Genomic DNA, 15,189 nt, shown 5'->3' with positions numbered 1-15,189 from the left:
ACTACTCAGCTATTAAAAAATGAATTTATGAAATTCCTAGGCAAATGGATGGACCTGGAGGGCATCATCCTGAGTGAGGTAACACAATCACAAAGGATCTCACACAATATGCACTCACTGATAAGTGGATATTAGCCCAAAACTTAGGATACCCAAGATATAAGATACAATTTGCTAAATGCATGAAACTCAAGAATAATGAAGACCAAAGTGTGGACACTGTGCCCCTTCTTAGAATTGGGAACAAAACATCCATGGAAGGAGTTATAGAGACAAAGTTTGGAGCTGAGACAAAAGGATGTACCATCAAGAGACTGCCATATCCAGGGATCCATCCCATAATTAGCTTCCAAACGCTGACACCATTGCATACACTAGCAAGATTTTGCTGAAAGGACCCAGATATAGCTGTCTCTTGTTATGCCGGGGCCTTGCAAATTGGATGGATCACAGTGCCCCCAATGGAGGAGCTAGAGAAAGTACCCAAGGAGCTAAAGGGATCTGCAACCCTATAGGTGGAACAACATTATGAACTAACCAGTACCCTGGAGCTCTTGACTCTAGCTGCATATGTATCAAAAGATGACCTAGTCGGCCATCACTGAAAAGAGAGGCCCATTGGACACACAAACTTTATATGCCCCATTACAGGGGAATGCCAGGGCCAAAAAAATGGGAATGGGTGGGTAGGGAAGTGGGGGGGGGTATGGGGGACTTTTGGGATAGCATTGGAAATGTAATTGAGGAAAATATGTAATAAAAATATTAAAAATTTAAAAAAGTAATGTGTGTTCTGTTGTGATTGGATTACCTCACTCAGGATGATATCCTCCAGATACATCTATTTGCCTAAGAATTTCATAAATTCATTGTTTTTAATAGCTGAGTACTAATCCATTGTATAAATGTACCACATTTTCTGTATCCATTCCTCTGTTGAGGGACATCTGGGTTCTTTCCAGCTTCTGGCTATTATAAATAAGGCTTCTATGAACATAGTGGAGCATGTATCCTTATTACAAGTTGTAGCATGTTCTGGGTATATGCTCAGGGGAGGTATTGCTGGATCTTCTGGTAGTACTATGTCCGATTTTCTAAGGAACTGACAGACTGACATCTAGAGTGTTTGTACCAGCTTGCAATCCCACCAGCAATGGATAAGTATTCCTCTTTCTCCACATCCTCACCAGCATCTGCTGTCACCTGAATTTTTGATCTAACCATTCTGACTGGTATAGGGTGGAATCTGAAGTTTGTTTTGATTTTCATTTCCCTGATGATTAAAGGGTGTTGAACATTCTTTCACATGCTTCTCAGCCATTTGTTATTCCTCAGCTGAGAATTATTTGTTCAGCTCTGTACCCTGTTTTTGATAAGGTTACTTGGTCCTTTGCTTTACAGATGCTTTGAAATTTTATGAGGTTCCATTTGTCAACTCTTGATCTTAGAACATAAGCTATTGGTGTTCTGTACAAGAAAATTTCCCCTGTACACATGTAGTCAAGGCTATTCCTCACTTTATCTTTTATTATTTTCAGTAATCCTGGTTTTATGTGGAGGTCCTTGATATACTTGTATTTGAGCTTTTTACAAGAAATAAGAATGGATTGATTTGCATTCTTCTACATGCTGACCTCCATTTGAACAAGCATAATTAGTTAAAAATGCTGTCTTATTTTTCCCTCTAGATGGTTTTACATACTTTGTCAAAGATCAAGTGACCATAGGTATGCGGGTTCATTTCTGAGTCTTCAATTTTATTTCATTGATCTACATGCCTGTCTCTGTACCAATACAATGTAGTTTTTATTACTCTGTAGTATAGCTTGAGGTCAGGGATGGTGATTCACCTGGAATTTCTTTCATTGTTGAGAATAGTTTTCACTATCCTGGGTTTTTGTTATTTCAAGTGAATTTTTAAATTGCTATTTCTAACTCTTATGAATAACTGAGTTATAATTTTGATGAGGATTGCATTGCATCTGTAGATTGCTTTTGGCAAGATGGACATTTTTGCTATATTAATCCTGCCAATCTATGAGCATGGGAGATCTTTCCAACTTCTGAGATCTTCAGTTTGTTTCTTCAAAGACTTGAAGTTCTTGTCATATAGATCTTTCACTTGCTTGGTTAGAATCACACCAAGATATTTTATATTATTTGTTACTGTTGTGTATGGTGTTGCTTCTCTAATTTCTTTATTAGCATATTTATCCTTGAGTAGAGGAATTGTACTGATTTGTTGAAGTTAATTTTATATCCAGCCACTTTGTTAAAGTTGTTTCTCAGGGATTAAGCATCCTTTGGTGGAATATTTGGGGTCAGTTTAGTATACTATCATAACATCTGCATTAATACTGATATTTTGACTTCTTCCTTTACAATTTGTATCCCTTTGACCTTCTTCTCTTGTCTAATTGTTCTATCTAGGACTTTGATTACTATATTGAATGGGGAGAGAGAGAGAGAGAAAGAGTGGGCAGCCTCATTTTGTCCCTGATTTTAGTGGGATTGCTTCAAGTTTCTTTCCATGAAGTTTGATGTTGGCTACTGGTTTGCTGTATATTGCTTTTACTATGTTTAGGTATGGGACATGAGTTACTGATCTTTCCAAGCTTCCTGTGGATATTGTGGGGCTGGGAGCATAGCCAGCACCCAAGATCTGCTCAGCTCAGTTGGTCTGGGTTTTCCTTTTTAAAGGCCTCTATCATTTTCAAACGATTACATTTAAGCCTTTTTTTTTTTTTTTTTTTTTTTTTTTTTTTTTTTTTTTCAATTCAGGTTTGTTAGGATATTCGGGACTTGCTCTAGTAGAATAGCTGGGTTCCAGTGGTGCCATATTGCCCTGGCTTTTGATTATTCCGTTCTTAAACTGGTCTTTTACAATCTGGTTGCTCCTGTATTGGCAGGCCTAGGAGTCCCTGATGAGAAAGGGCCTATGGGGACTGCAAGGAGAGCTGGTAGTACTGGACACATGGATTCCAGTTAATACTATGTTTCCCTGGTAGGAGGAGGCCTTTATGGATACAGGTATTGCTGGTGGACCTTGATGCTCCAGGACTCTTTTTGACCTGTGAGACAGCAAGTATCCATGCATGCAGTCAGAGTTTGGCCTGGGAACTAGAATGCGGAGAGAACAGGGCAGAGCTTGCTGATGCTGCGTTTACACAGAGGGGCCAGGAGGCTGGGAAGTGGGGCAGCGATCTTAATGGGTGGTTGAGAAATTGGTGATTGTGATATGGAGAGAAGAGGAGATGGGTCAGATTTCATGGCTGCCATGCTTACTGGGAACCCAGGAGGTAGGGTTTTGGGGTTTGGAAATCTCACCTGTTTTCAAGTGTGCTTTATATTAATAAAGGGACATTTTTGTTGTTGATAAGGAAAAGTAGAGAAAGGAGAGAAAGTATTTTCATGAATGGATTGTGGATGCCAATCTTAGTGATCTCCACTTGGTTATTGTGAAAAAAGTTAAAACAGCCACAGCTAGAAGAGGGGAATATACCTGAACTAATAGTTGCTACTATGCCTCAGCAGTTGAGTCCCAAATGGCTTTCAGTCTCTCTAAAGAAGATGATGTCTGCCAATATGTTGTCAGAACATAAACATAGAAAGAAACCATAGACCAAAGGACCAAAGGTTCAGCATATTATTTTGTTCACTTGCCCTGTAATGCAAATGCCAGTGCATTACTCTGAATGAAAAATGTACTATGAAGTATAATGAATAGGCTACAGATGCACTAAACTTTTGCTCTAATGAAAGAAGAAAGCCAAAGGAATATGCTAGGGACACATTGCAAAGAGACATAGGATGTCCTTGCTGAGAGCTTCCACTGCTAAGTCTGGGTCCTGTTAAAACTAAGCTTTTAAGTGCAACAAATAAATATTCAGATCTTGGCAAAATATCTTTGAGATACTAAATATACAAGGGAAATACTGCACCATAATGAATACAGTTTACAGTCACAACATCATCCAAAATGTAGAGGAACTCAAAGTATGTCCACTAAAACAGAAATAAGGCAATGATTTCCACTCTCCATACCTACTTAACATAGTACTTGAAGACTAAGCTAGGACAACAAGACAACGAAAGGAGATCAAGAGAATACAAATAGGAAAGGCAGAAGTATCCTTATTTAGAGATGATAAGATTTTGTGCACTAACATATACAGACTAAACTCCTAGTCTTAATCTACTCAAACACAAAAATCTCATCAAATAATATCAGAAACATTCTAGAGATATTTGCATACTTCTACCTTATATATCTCCTGAACTATTACTATAAAAACCTCAGAAGACAGTACTCATGTTGAAACATGGTATTTGAAGTAGTCTAAATTTGTGTTCATATTTGGTCACTTATAATAGGTTCTCTTATCCCATATTGAGGTGAGATCTGCGTTTTTTTATTGGGTATTTATTTCGTTTACATTTCCAATGCTATCCCAAAGGTCCCCCACCCACTCCCCCACCCATCCACTCCCACGTCTTGGCTTGTCGTTACCCTGTACTGAGGCATATAAAGTTTGCACAACTAATGGGTCTCTCTTTCCACTGGAGCTCCTGTCTCTAGCTGCATATGAATCAGAAAATGGCCTAGTAGGAATTCTAAGAAGGGGCAAAGTGTCCACACTTTGGTCTTTGTTCATCTTCAGTTTCATGTGTTTTAGAATTGGAAACAATCACCCATGGAAGGAGTTACAGAGACAAAGTTTGGAGCTGAGACAAAAGGATGGACCATCTAGAGACTGCCATATCCAGGGATCTATCCCATAATTAGCCTCCAAACGATGACACCATTGCATACATTAGCAAGCGTTTGCTGAAAGGACCCAAATATAGTTGTCTCTTGTGAGACAATGCTGGGGCCTAGCAAACACAGAAGTGGAAGCTCACAGTCAGCTATTGGATGGATCACAGGGCCCCCAATGGAGGAGCTAGAGAAAGTATCCAAGGAGTTAAAGAGATCTGCAACTCTGTAGGTGCAACAACATTATGAACTAACCTAGTAGGTCATCACTGGAAAGAGGCCCATTGGACACGCAAACTTTATATGCCCCAGTACGGAGGAACGCCAGGGTCAAAAAATGGGAATGGGTGGGTAGGGAAGTGGGGGGGAGGGTATGGGGGACTTTTGGGATAGCATTGGAAATTTAACTGAGGAAAATACGTAATAACAAAAATATTTTAAAAAAGTTTATTAGTGGAACAGAGAATCCAGAGGTAGTATAGTGCTGGTAGTAATGACTTCAGGCCTACATTAAAAACATAATCATCAGTGGTACCTGGAGATTGTGTTCAGACACCATGAGATCTAACCTTAGGTGTAAAAACATCCTCTAAAGCAAGAAGAGGCAAAGGAATTTCCTTGTGTTTAATCCAGCCAACTCTCTGTATTTGTGCACAACATTGTATGGAATTTCTCATTGACAGTGGCTGCCTCTCTGCTTTTATTTAATAACTGAATACTTGCCACAGGACCTCCCTCATTTAGAAAACTGACATGTACTTATTAAGCTGAATATTTATAAAACAAAATTTTCAACCCTCATTAAAGACAATACAAAATTCACATAATCAAATCCTAATATCAAGAACGAAGTGAAATAAATGCCTATCCTAGACTAATACTTAAGAGCAAACCAATATAAAAGTAAAACAAATTCAGTCCCTTTTAGACTTCCAAGGTAAATAATAAGGAGCAATAACTTTAAGAAAAAAAGTCTCTAAGTCACAAATCAGAGACAAAAGTTAAGAATTAAAGTTTGAATTAAATATTGAAGACTAAACACTCTGGCAAACTAATCCAGACATCAAATGACTTTTGCTAAACTTATTACAAATATTTAGTGCCATGGGGATAAAGATAATACACCCAAGATTCTTATGCAGATTATTTCAAGTACTCACAATAAAAACCTCTCCTAAAAGAATGCATTTCCCATTTTCCAGCATTATGAAAAGAAAAGAGAACCACCTCAGTTTTCAGCCTGTTACTTGAGGGTACTTCTCAAAAAAAAGGGAGCATAAAATAGACACAAAATATCAGAAGAACAATAAATTATTAAAACTTGAAGCACATGTTTTGACAGTATTTGAAAGAGAATTTTATATTACTGTAACTAATGTGCTGAAAGGTCTAAAGTAGAAACTACACAATTTCAATAATGGAAATAGAAGCTATAAGAAAGAATGAAATGAAAAAGCAAAATCTGAACAACAATTTCTCTAAATTAAACTTCATTGAGGAAAGAATTGGGGGATTCTAAAGCATACAAACACAGAAAACTTAGCATAAACTTACAGTTTTAGAATGAGTAAAATGGTGTTCTTAATTAATTCAATGACATATAACATAAAATCAATATGTATACATTAATTGTGATACTATTCTCTAGTAATGACTAATTGGGACTCTCTTTGAATGATAAGCACAGAGGTATGTAGGTGTACCTCAGTACAACAGCCTGCCTGTCATGTACAAAGCTCTAGGTCCAGTTATCTCTAGCAATACAAAATAAATAAATAAATAAATAAATAAACAAACAAACAAACAAATAAATAAATATGTGTTAAAACTGGGAGCTGAAGAAATAGCTCAGTGGTTAAAAGCCTGCATTGCTCTGGTGGGGGGGGGGAGGGGGCTGAAATTCAGCTTCACAAATATACTTTTTGCTCAAAATTGCCTCACAACATTAGCATTAGGGATTTTGGTACTTTCTTCTGGCCTCTGTAGATGAGCAACAGCAATCATATGTATATAACTCTATATAGACATGAAAGTATACACACACTTCAAAATAAAAATTGAAAATATAAAAGATGAAACTATACATTTAAAACAGCAATGAATCCTGTCCAAATCTGATGTCCATTTTTACAAATTTTAACCAACTCTACATGCTGAGCAATTCTAAATAATAAAAATAGCCAACAAATATAAACCCTTTCTTATTAGAGTATTTCTTTTTTTTTTTTTTAATTTTTAATATTTTTATTACATATTTTCCTCAATTACATTTCCAATGCTATCCCAAAAGTCCCCCATAGGGCACCCCACTTCCCTACCCACCCATTCCCATTCTTTTGGCCCTGGCATTCCCCTATATTGGGGCATATAAAGATTGCAAGTCCAATGGGCCTCTCTTTCCATTGATGGCCGACTAGGCCATCTTTCGATACATATGCAGCTAGAGACAAGAGCTCCGGGGTTCTGGTTAGTACATCATGTTGTTCCAACAATAGGGTTGCAGATCCCTTTAGCTCCTTGGGTAGAGTATTTCTTTACGTGAAATGCTAATAAAATCTTAGCAGGCATTTAAAAATAATTCTCAATAAACTGATTGTAAAAGTTGTATGAAAATACAAAGGTGTATTTAAACAGAATTATAGGGCTCAAATTATGTGGAAGTGGTGAACATAGACTTTCAAATCAAGATCATGAGAACTCAGAAACAGGGGCATACAAACAATCAAATTAAAATCTTCTGTCGTGGATGGGCCTGGTGCTGTTTGTTTATTAATGCTAATTCCACTCTCCTGGGAGGAGTTGTGGATAAGGAGTGACTTCTTGTAAACCAATCCCCTAATGAATAAGGAAACTAATCACTGGGTGAGTAGGCAGGACTTCTGGGTTGGGAAGAGGAAGAGAGGGAGGAGGAGGGAGTTAGGTCCTTTTGGACTGGGACAGCATGAGGACAAGATGTAATTACGAGGGTCTCACGGTTTCAATGGTGGACTCATCAAGATTCCCCCTGGAGGATTTAGATTTAATAAGGTTTACAAGATTAGGATTTTAGTTACTGTACCCAGCGATTGAGTTACCTTCACCTATGAACTAATTTTGTGTTGTGTTTTCCTTCATGCTGCTGCTCATCTGGGTTCAAGAGAGAAAGGTATGGTGGCAAAGCATGGGTCATCCTCAGGTGCACCACAAAGACCATGGAGGATTTGAAGCATGGGGTAGACATGGTAAGGACCTGCCAGTGGGAACTTAGCGAGCTGCGTGGAGAGATTGTGGAGATCTGAGTCATAGTCCCACAATATGAAAACAGGTTGGGAATTCCCTGCCAATACATGGCCAGTCAGGCCAGTGGAGCAGAGAGTTGCAGGTACAAGCACGGGAATGTGTACGTTCGCTTTTAAAATATTTCTCACAACAATTTTCAAGCTATTTTTTTTATATAAAGTATGATTCAACTATGTCTTAGATAGACCAAATTTTTGTGTGTTTGTTTGTTTGTTTGTTTGTTTTCGAGACAGGATTTCTTTGTGTATCCCTGGCTGTCCTGGAACTCACTCTGTAGACCAGGCTGGCCTCAAACTCAGAAATCTGCTTGCCTCTGCCTCCCAAGTGCTGGGATTAAAGGTGTGCACCACCACTGTCTGGCCTAGACCAACATTTTTAAAACGGCCATTTGATCATTTGGATGTAGTCTTTTTAAGGGTATGAATAACTTCTATTATTCCCATTGTCTATTTTAAGATTAGGGTAAATTGATTTATAAATAATTCCTTTGTCTAGTAGTGCCAAAAATGTCATGAAAGATTCATGGCTGTTTCCTTTAATATGTAGATTATAAAATATACCCAGAAAGATTATTGCTAAGAAATTTGGGGCTCCAGTTTAGGTCCTTTGTTTAGTTAATCAAGTAATTTAGAAACTGATCTGCAAGGAAGTTTGAGGACAATTTATTCAAGTTTGAGAGGAAAGCAATAGAACCATTAAGCTTCACATTTTGGCAGTATCCAAGAGAGTGGACAGACATGAAGAAAAGTAAAATGATAATAATTATGATTTTGGAGTTAGGCTTCAAAAAAGCAAGAAAGTTCAACAATGAGGGCTGATAAACAGCTAAGTATTAGAATTATAGGGAGTATATCAGAGAAAGAGTGAGAAAGAGAGAGACCAGTTTTAAGGAAAGCATGCTTAGGAGTTTAGTCCTTATATGAGAGAAAAAGGTGTAGAAAGACAGGAAAGGAGAAGTTTTGCTTCATCATGTAACATAGTGGATTCTTCCATAAAATGAAATTCTGGGATGGATACATGTATTATTACACTAAGGGCATAATTACTTCTCTCATCTATTTAGCATGACTTTAAATGGATCATTAATCCTGAGATCTTTTGGCCAGGTGATTGATGGGCTCACCGGGATTATGAGTATGAAATATTTTATCCTTTTTACTAGATCAGCATGTCATATCTCTGCTTTGGGACAGAGTAATTCCTTTATTTTGGTCAGAATGTCTAACTGGTCAGGAGATCAGCAGTGGTAAATGTTATGTTTACATTTTTAGTATTATGAAAGAGGTAGGAGAAATAAGATCTAAAACCAACCATGAGGGACAGATTTAGGACCTGGTGTTTCAGTCACATCATCATGTAGAGCATCAAGACAGGGCTATTCATTTAAGAAAAGAGACATAGAACATAAGATGCCCTTTCTGCATTACTGACCTTGAGTCATAAAAAAACCAAAACCAATTTTGGCTTCTGGATGAAGATAAATACTATTTTAGTGCTGCTATTTTCAGGTCCCTGTCCCTAAAAGAGCATCAAAAGTTTAATATTTTGTTATTATCATTTCCACAAATTTAACATCAAGTAAAAAATAAAATGTCACTATAAATACTATCCTTAGTTAGGGTTTCCTAGAAGGAGTCTGCATGATAGTTAGTCATATGCAAGTGATTTCCAACCAAATCCTTGCAGAGGACAGGGAATCAAAAACTGAGCAGACCAGGGAAAATAAGTTTATTAAACAATAGTGTGTGATGTCAGATTCAGGGTACACTGAGGATGATTCACAGCAATAACCACACCTTAAAAATTATGTTGTCTATGGATGTAACTTTAATGTGGCTTCTGTGTAACAAATGGCATTCCATTGAAAAAAGACATTAGCTCTCACAGAATTTTGAGTATAGAATGAAGCTTTAAAAAAAAGGATTTATTTATTTTTATATGTAAGTACATGGTAGCTTTCTTCAGACACACCAGAGGAGGTCATCAGATCCCATTATAGATGGTTGTGAGCCACCATGTGGTTGCTGGGAATTGAACTCAGGACCTCTGGAAGAGCAGTCAGTGCTCTTAACTACTGAGCCATCTCTCCAGCACCAGCCAACAATTTTTTTTTTAATTGAGAACAATTAAATTTGTTACTCTCAAATTAGAAATGTGATAGGGACTCCTAGTTACTCCTAGTAACTTTCACTAAACTGGTGAACTCCTCTCCTCTGCTGATAGATGAAGAGGGCAACAGTAAAGTCATGCCACAAAGACTATTATCTATGGTCATCAGTTGCATTTACCAAGTTTATGTAAGTTATCAAATGAGATTTGTGACTAGACTCCATTGGGTTCCTGGAAAGATTCCTGTTGTGTCATTGTATAATTCTTAATATAGCCAATAGTTTCCTGTAGTACAGTTGGAAAAAAGTTAAAACGAAGTGTAACCCTTGGTTTTTAATCTCTTTCCTAGCCTTCCAGCCTCATTATGTTGCTTTCTTCAAACCATAAAATTCAAAAAATTGGGAAAAAGGTGTAGTGTATTTTTCTGTATGATATTGCTTGAACTTGAAGCATTGCATGGATCAGGCAGTCAGTAAAATTTTCATAAGAAAAAAAAGGTAGTGTTTCTCCTATGGGGCTGCAGGCTCCTTCAGCTCCTTTGGTTCTTTCTCTAGCTCCTCCATTGGGGACCTTGTCCAGTGGTTGGCTGAGCGCATCCACCTCTCAGGGACGAAACCACCAACCTAAGAGTATACATGGAGAGACCCATGGCTCCAGCTGCATATGTAGCAGAGGATGGCCTTTTTGAACATCAATGTTTGGAGAGGCTCTTGGTCTTAAGAAGGCTCAATGCCCTAGTATAGGAGAATGCCATGACAGGGAAGCAGGAGGAGTGGGTTGGTGAGCAGGGGGAGGGTGGAAGGGATAGGGGTTTTCAGAGGGGAAGCCAGGAAAGGGATAATATTTGAAATGCAAATAAAAAAATATCTAATAAAATAATCTATGCAAAAAATGAATTTAAAAGTAACTAAGATGGTAATAATGAGTGGGGTTGTTTTCAAAGTGACACTGCATCTGAAGTAAGTACAAAGAATATTATTTCCATTACATATTGCTAATCTTTATCATCATGGAAGAAAGTAATGTTACTAAATTTAAAATGATAATAAAGTGAAAATTGAAGGAAATATTATTGCCAGTATCATGAATAATGATGTCTTTTACTATTTGTGATGCCCCAAACTAGGTATATTTCATTATAAATATGAAAGTACCATTCATATTACAATAGTGTATATGATGGAACTGAGACTCGAAAGTCAAATACCATACATTCATATATTTAGTAGAGCACAGAAGTCAACTTGGGCCTTTTTGCTTTGACTTTCATTATGCCATTACTGCTTTCTTCCTATTAGTGAAAGCCATTTAATAAGCTACCCATTATAAGTATTCACTGGCAACTGAATAGATGTTCTAGATGTTAGGCTTCCTTATTTTTAACTTTTAATACATAAGAAATTAATATTTTGCTAAGAAGTTTCAAAATAGTCATGTACTGACAAAAGAAAGGGGTTTTACTTTCCTTTCTTTTTTATTTAACCTTAAACATATCTCTTTTTTTATTACATATTTTCCTCAATTACATTTCCAATGCTATCCCAAAAGTCCCCCACATCCTCCCCCCAGTTCCCTACCCACCCATTCCCATTTTTTGGCCCTGGCGCTCCCCTGTACTGGGGCATATAAAGTTTGCATGTCCAATGGACCTCTCTTTCCAGTGATGGCCAACTAGGCCATCTTTTGATACATATGCAGCTAGAGTCAAGAGCTCCGGGGTACTGGTTAGTTCATAATGTTGTACCACCTATAGGGTTGCAGGTCCCTTTAGCTCCTTGGGTACTTTCTCTAGCTCCTCCATTGGGGGCACTGTGATCCATCCAATAGCTGACTGTGAGCATCCACTTCTGTGTTTGCTAGACCCCGGCCCAGTCTCACAAGAGACAGCTATATCAGGGTCCTTTCAGCAAACGCTTGCTAGTGTATGCAATGGTGTCATCGTTTGGAGGCTGATTATGGGATGGATCCCTGGATATGGCAGTCTCTAGATGGTCCATCTTTTTCTCTCAGCTCCAAACTTTGTCTCTGTAACTCCTTCCATCGGTGATTGTTTCCAATTCTAAGAAGGGGCAAAGTGTCCACAGTTTGGACTTCGTTCTTCTTCAGTTTCATGTGTTTTGTAAATTGATACAATTTACTAAACATATCTTTATTATTGATTCCATTCATTTACATCTCAAATAATATCTATCCCCTTTCTCAGTTACCCTTCCACAAATTCCCCTCACACTTCTACCCTCTCCCCTTTCCCTTTTGCCTCTGTGAGGGTGGTCCTCCCACCTACTCCTTTCCCACAGCTTCAGCATCCCCCTATGCTGGGCATCAATCTTCCACAGGACCAAGGGCCTCCCTTCCTATTGATAACAGACAAGTCCATCCTCTGCTACATTTGTGTCTTGAGCCATGGATCTTTCCCAGTAGACTTCTTGGTTGATGGTCTAATCCTTGTGATTCATGGTGGTCCAGCCATCTGACATTGTTTTTCCTATGGGGCTGCAATCTTTCTTCACTTCTCTAGTCCTTCTGACAGCTCCTCCACCAGGGTCTCTGAACTCAATCTGATGGTTGACTCTAAGCATCTACATCTGCATTGGTCAGTTTCTGGTAGAATCCCCTATTCTTCTCTCATATATTACAACTTGAACACAGTTTCCCAGCCCCCTGATTCCTCCAAGTTCTCCCTACCTCACCTCTTTCCCAGATCAGTCCTCCTCTATTTCCTTTCACAAAAGGGCAGTCCTTTCAGAGTTGTCAACCAAGCATGTCATATCAAGTTGCAAGAAGACTGGGAAACTCCCCTCATATTAAGGCTGAATGAGGGAACCCAGTAGGAATATAACAGACAAAAGATTCAGAAATAGTCGCTATTCCCACTGTTAGGGGACCCACAAGAAAACAAAGGTAAATAACCATACCATATATTCAGAGGACTTAGGTCAGACCCAGGAAGTATCCTTAGGAATGAGAGACTAGATTACAAAGACACCTAGGATAGACTCCGCCAACCAAATGAACAAACAAACAAGAACTCAGTGAAATGATCCCTAATGATATTTTGATATACTCATACACAGGAGCCTCACATAATCACTATCAGAAGAATGTCATCCAGCAATTTCTCTTTCTTTTTTAAAAAAGGGAAATATTTAATTTAAGCTATGTATTACTTTACTATTTGTCACACCATATTTTTATTTGGGACTAACTTTTTAAGATTATATTTCACTCAACGGATCAGTGTATAGTGGTAATATTTTAAATTAATGGTTATTTTTCATGTATAGTTGTATATATTTTCTTGGTAAATTCCTATTGGTTGATAATAATGTAGTAACAGTAAATGGCATAAATCATAGTACTCATTTAGTTTTTTTTATATCTAGCAAAAATATAATGAAAATATGTTATGATTAAGGTTTTTAATCACATCTCACACAGATGATTACCTAATTTTCATTCCCAAGGCCTTTGCAACTTTTAATTTAGCTTTATGCATTTTTAAATGACAGCTGAAAGAACTCATCCAGCCAGAATACTAATAATGAAATAAGAATATAAACTGTCTTAAATAAAATGAAAAGGAGAAGAGAGAAAACTATTTGACATTCCAAGACAGTGTAAATGAGTGACAGGAATTTGATCCAAACAGAACACTGTCAGCTCTACCTCAAAACCTTACAAAACTAAATTTTTCAATTAATAAATATTCCAGTAAAATAAGTAATCATGTATGTAATTGTGTATGCAAAGAAAGAGATTATGTCAGGGAATATGGACAAACATTGTGGATTCCTCTCCTTATCATGCAGTGAGGTATGTGTAAACTTTCCATACTAAATCACTAGAGTTTAGAACTTCCCATAATAGTGAAAGTCTTCCCAGATGTGTTCTTTATTGTTCCCTGTAGGTAGAATAAATGCACTTTGAATAATAATAAACCCTATCTACCTGGGCATATACATGATGGCTCTAGTCATTAAATGCATGCTGTTCAGTTGTTCTTTAAACACTTTTTTTACTTAACTAATTATTCCACACCTACAGAATAACCAAAATGAAAGAGAGCAAGAGCCCCAAACAGTGGGCCTGTCTTGAGACACTGAACAATGTTAGTTTGGTAACATTCACCATTTGACAGTTAAGATGTAGGGAAAGCTATACTGATGAAATGAAATAGTTTAGACACACATTGATATATTAAATTACTTTTATTTTCTGACCTTTAATGGCGGAATAAGTTCAGCAAGTACATAGATAATGGCGTATTTCACTGCTGTAGTAGAGTGAGGCCAGTCAAAGGGAGAAACAAATATATACCATTACCAATTTTTATAGCAGTGTAAGTTTCTTAAATATATTGATTTCGTTCATGGAGAAGCTTCCAAAAACAAAAAAAACCAAAAAAACATTGAATGAATATTGAGGCAATTGACTAACTTTCCTCTGACTATTGAAAGGATATATTCAAGGGGGTTAATATTAATAATCAATGTAGTGCAGACGATGTGAATCTCCTGTCATCCTTGTTATCTAACTCATAAACACATGTGCATGAAGACATAAAATACATATGTGCACACACACACACACACACATACAAGTACAGTACATAATTTCCCTTTTTTAATAATTAGCTTATTCCTTTTTGTATTTGTCTCATTTCTATTATGTGAATAGCAGAATTTTCACTTGGGTACATAGAGCTTGAAATATGCTGCTTGACCTGGTACAAAAGCACCAAATAAGTAAACTCTTTTGTAGTTTATTCAGAAAAATGTAATTTGTTACTTCAGAAGTTCTGAAAGTGAAATTCACAACTCAGAATCAACAAATATACCAGGGACCATGTCAGAAAGTCAAAGCTTTGGCCTCACAGTAAATTCACTAAATAAACAACTTTAGATATACTGTTCAACAAATTTGAGTTTCCCAATCCTCCTGAAAATTCCAAGTCATATTTGTTTGCAAATTACTGTTGTTATGACTTGAATATAAAAGGCTCCTGTGTTTCAATATTTAGTCCTCATTTGCTGCTTCTATTTCTG

This window comes from Mus caroli, unplaced genomic scaffold, assembly GCF_978045245.1.
Source record: "Mus caroli unplaced genomic scaffold, Mus_caroli_1 scaffold_5, whole genome shotgun sequence".
Lineage (NCBI taxonomy): Eukaryota > Metazoa > Chordata > Mammalia > Rodentia > Muridae > Mus > Mus caroli.
The sequence above is the reverse complement of the archived record's forward strand: the minus strand, read 5'-3'. Positions refer to the sequence as shown.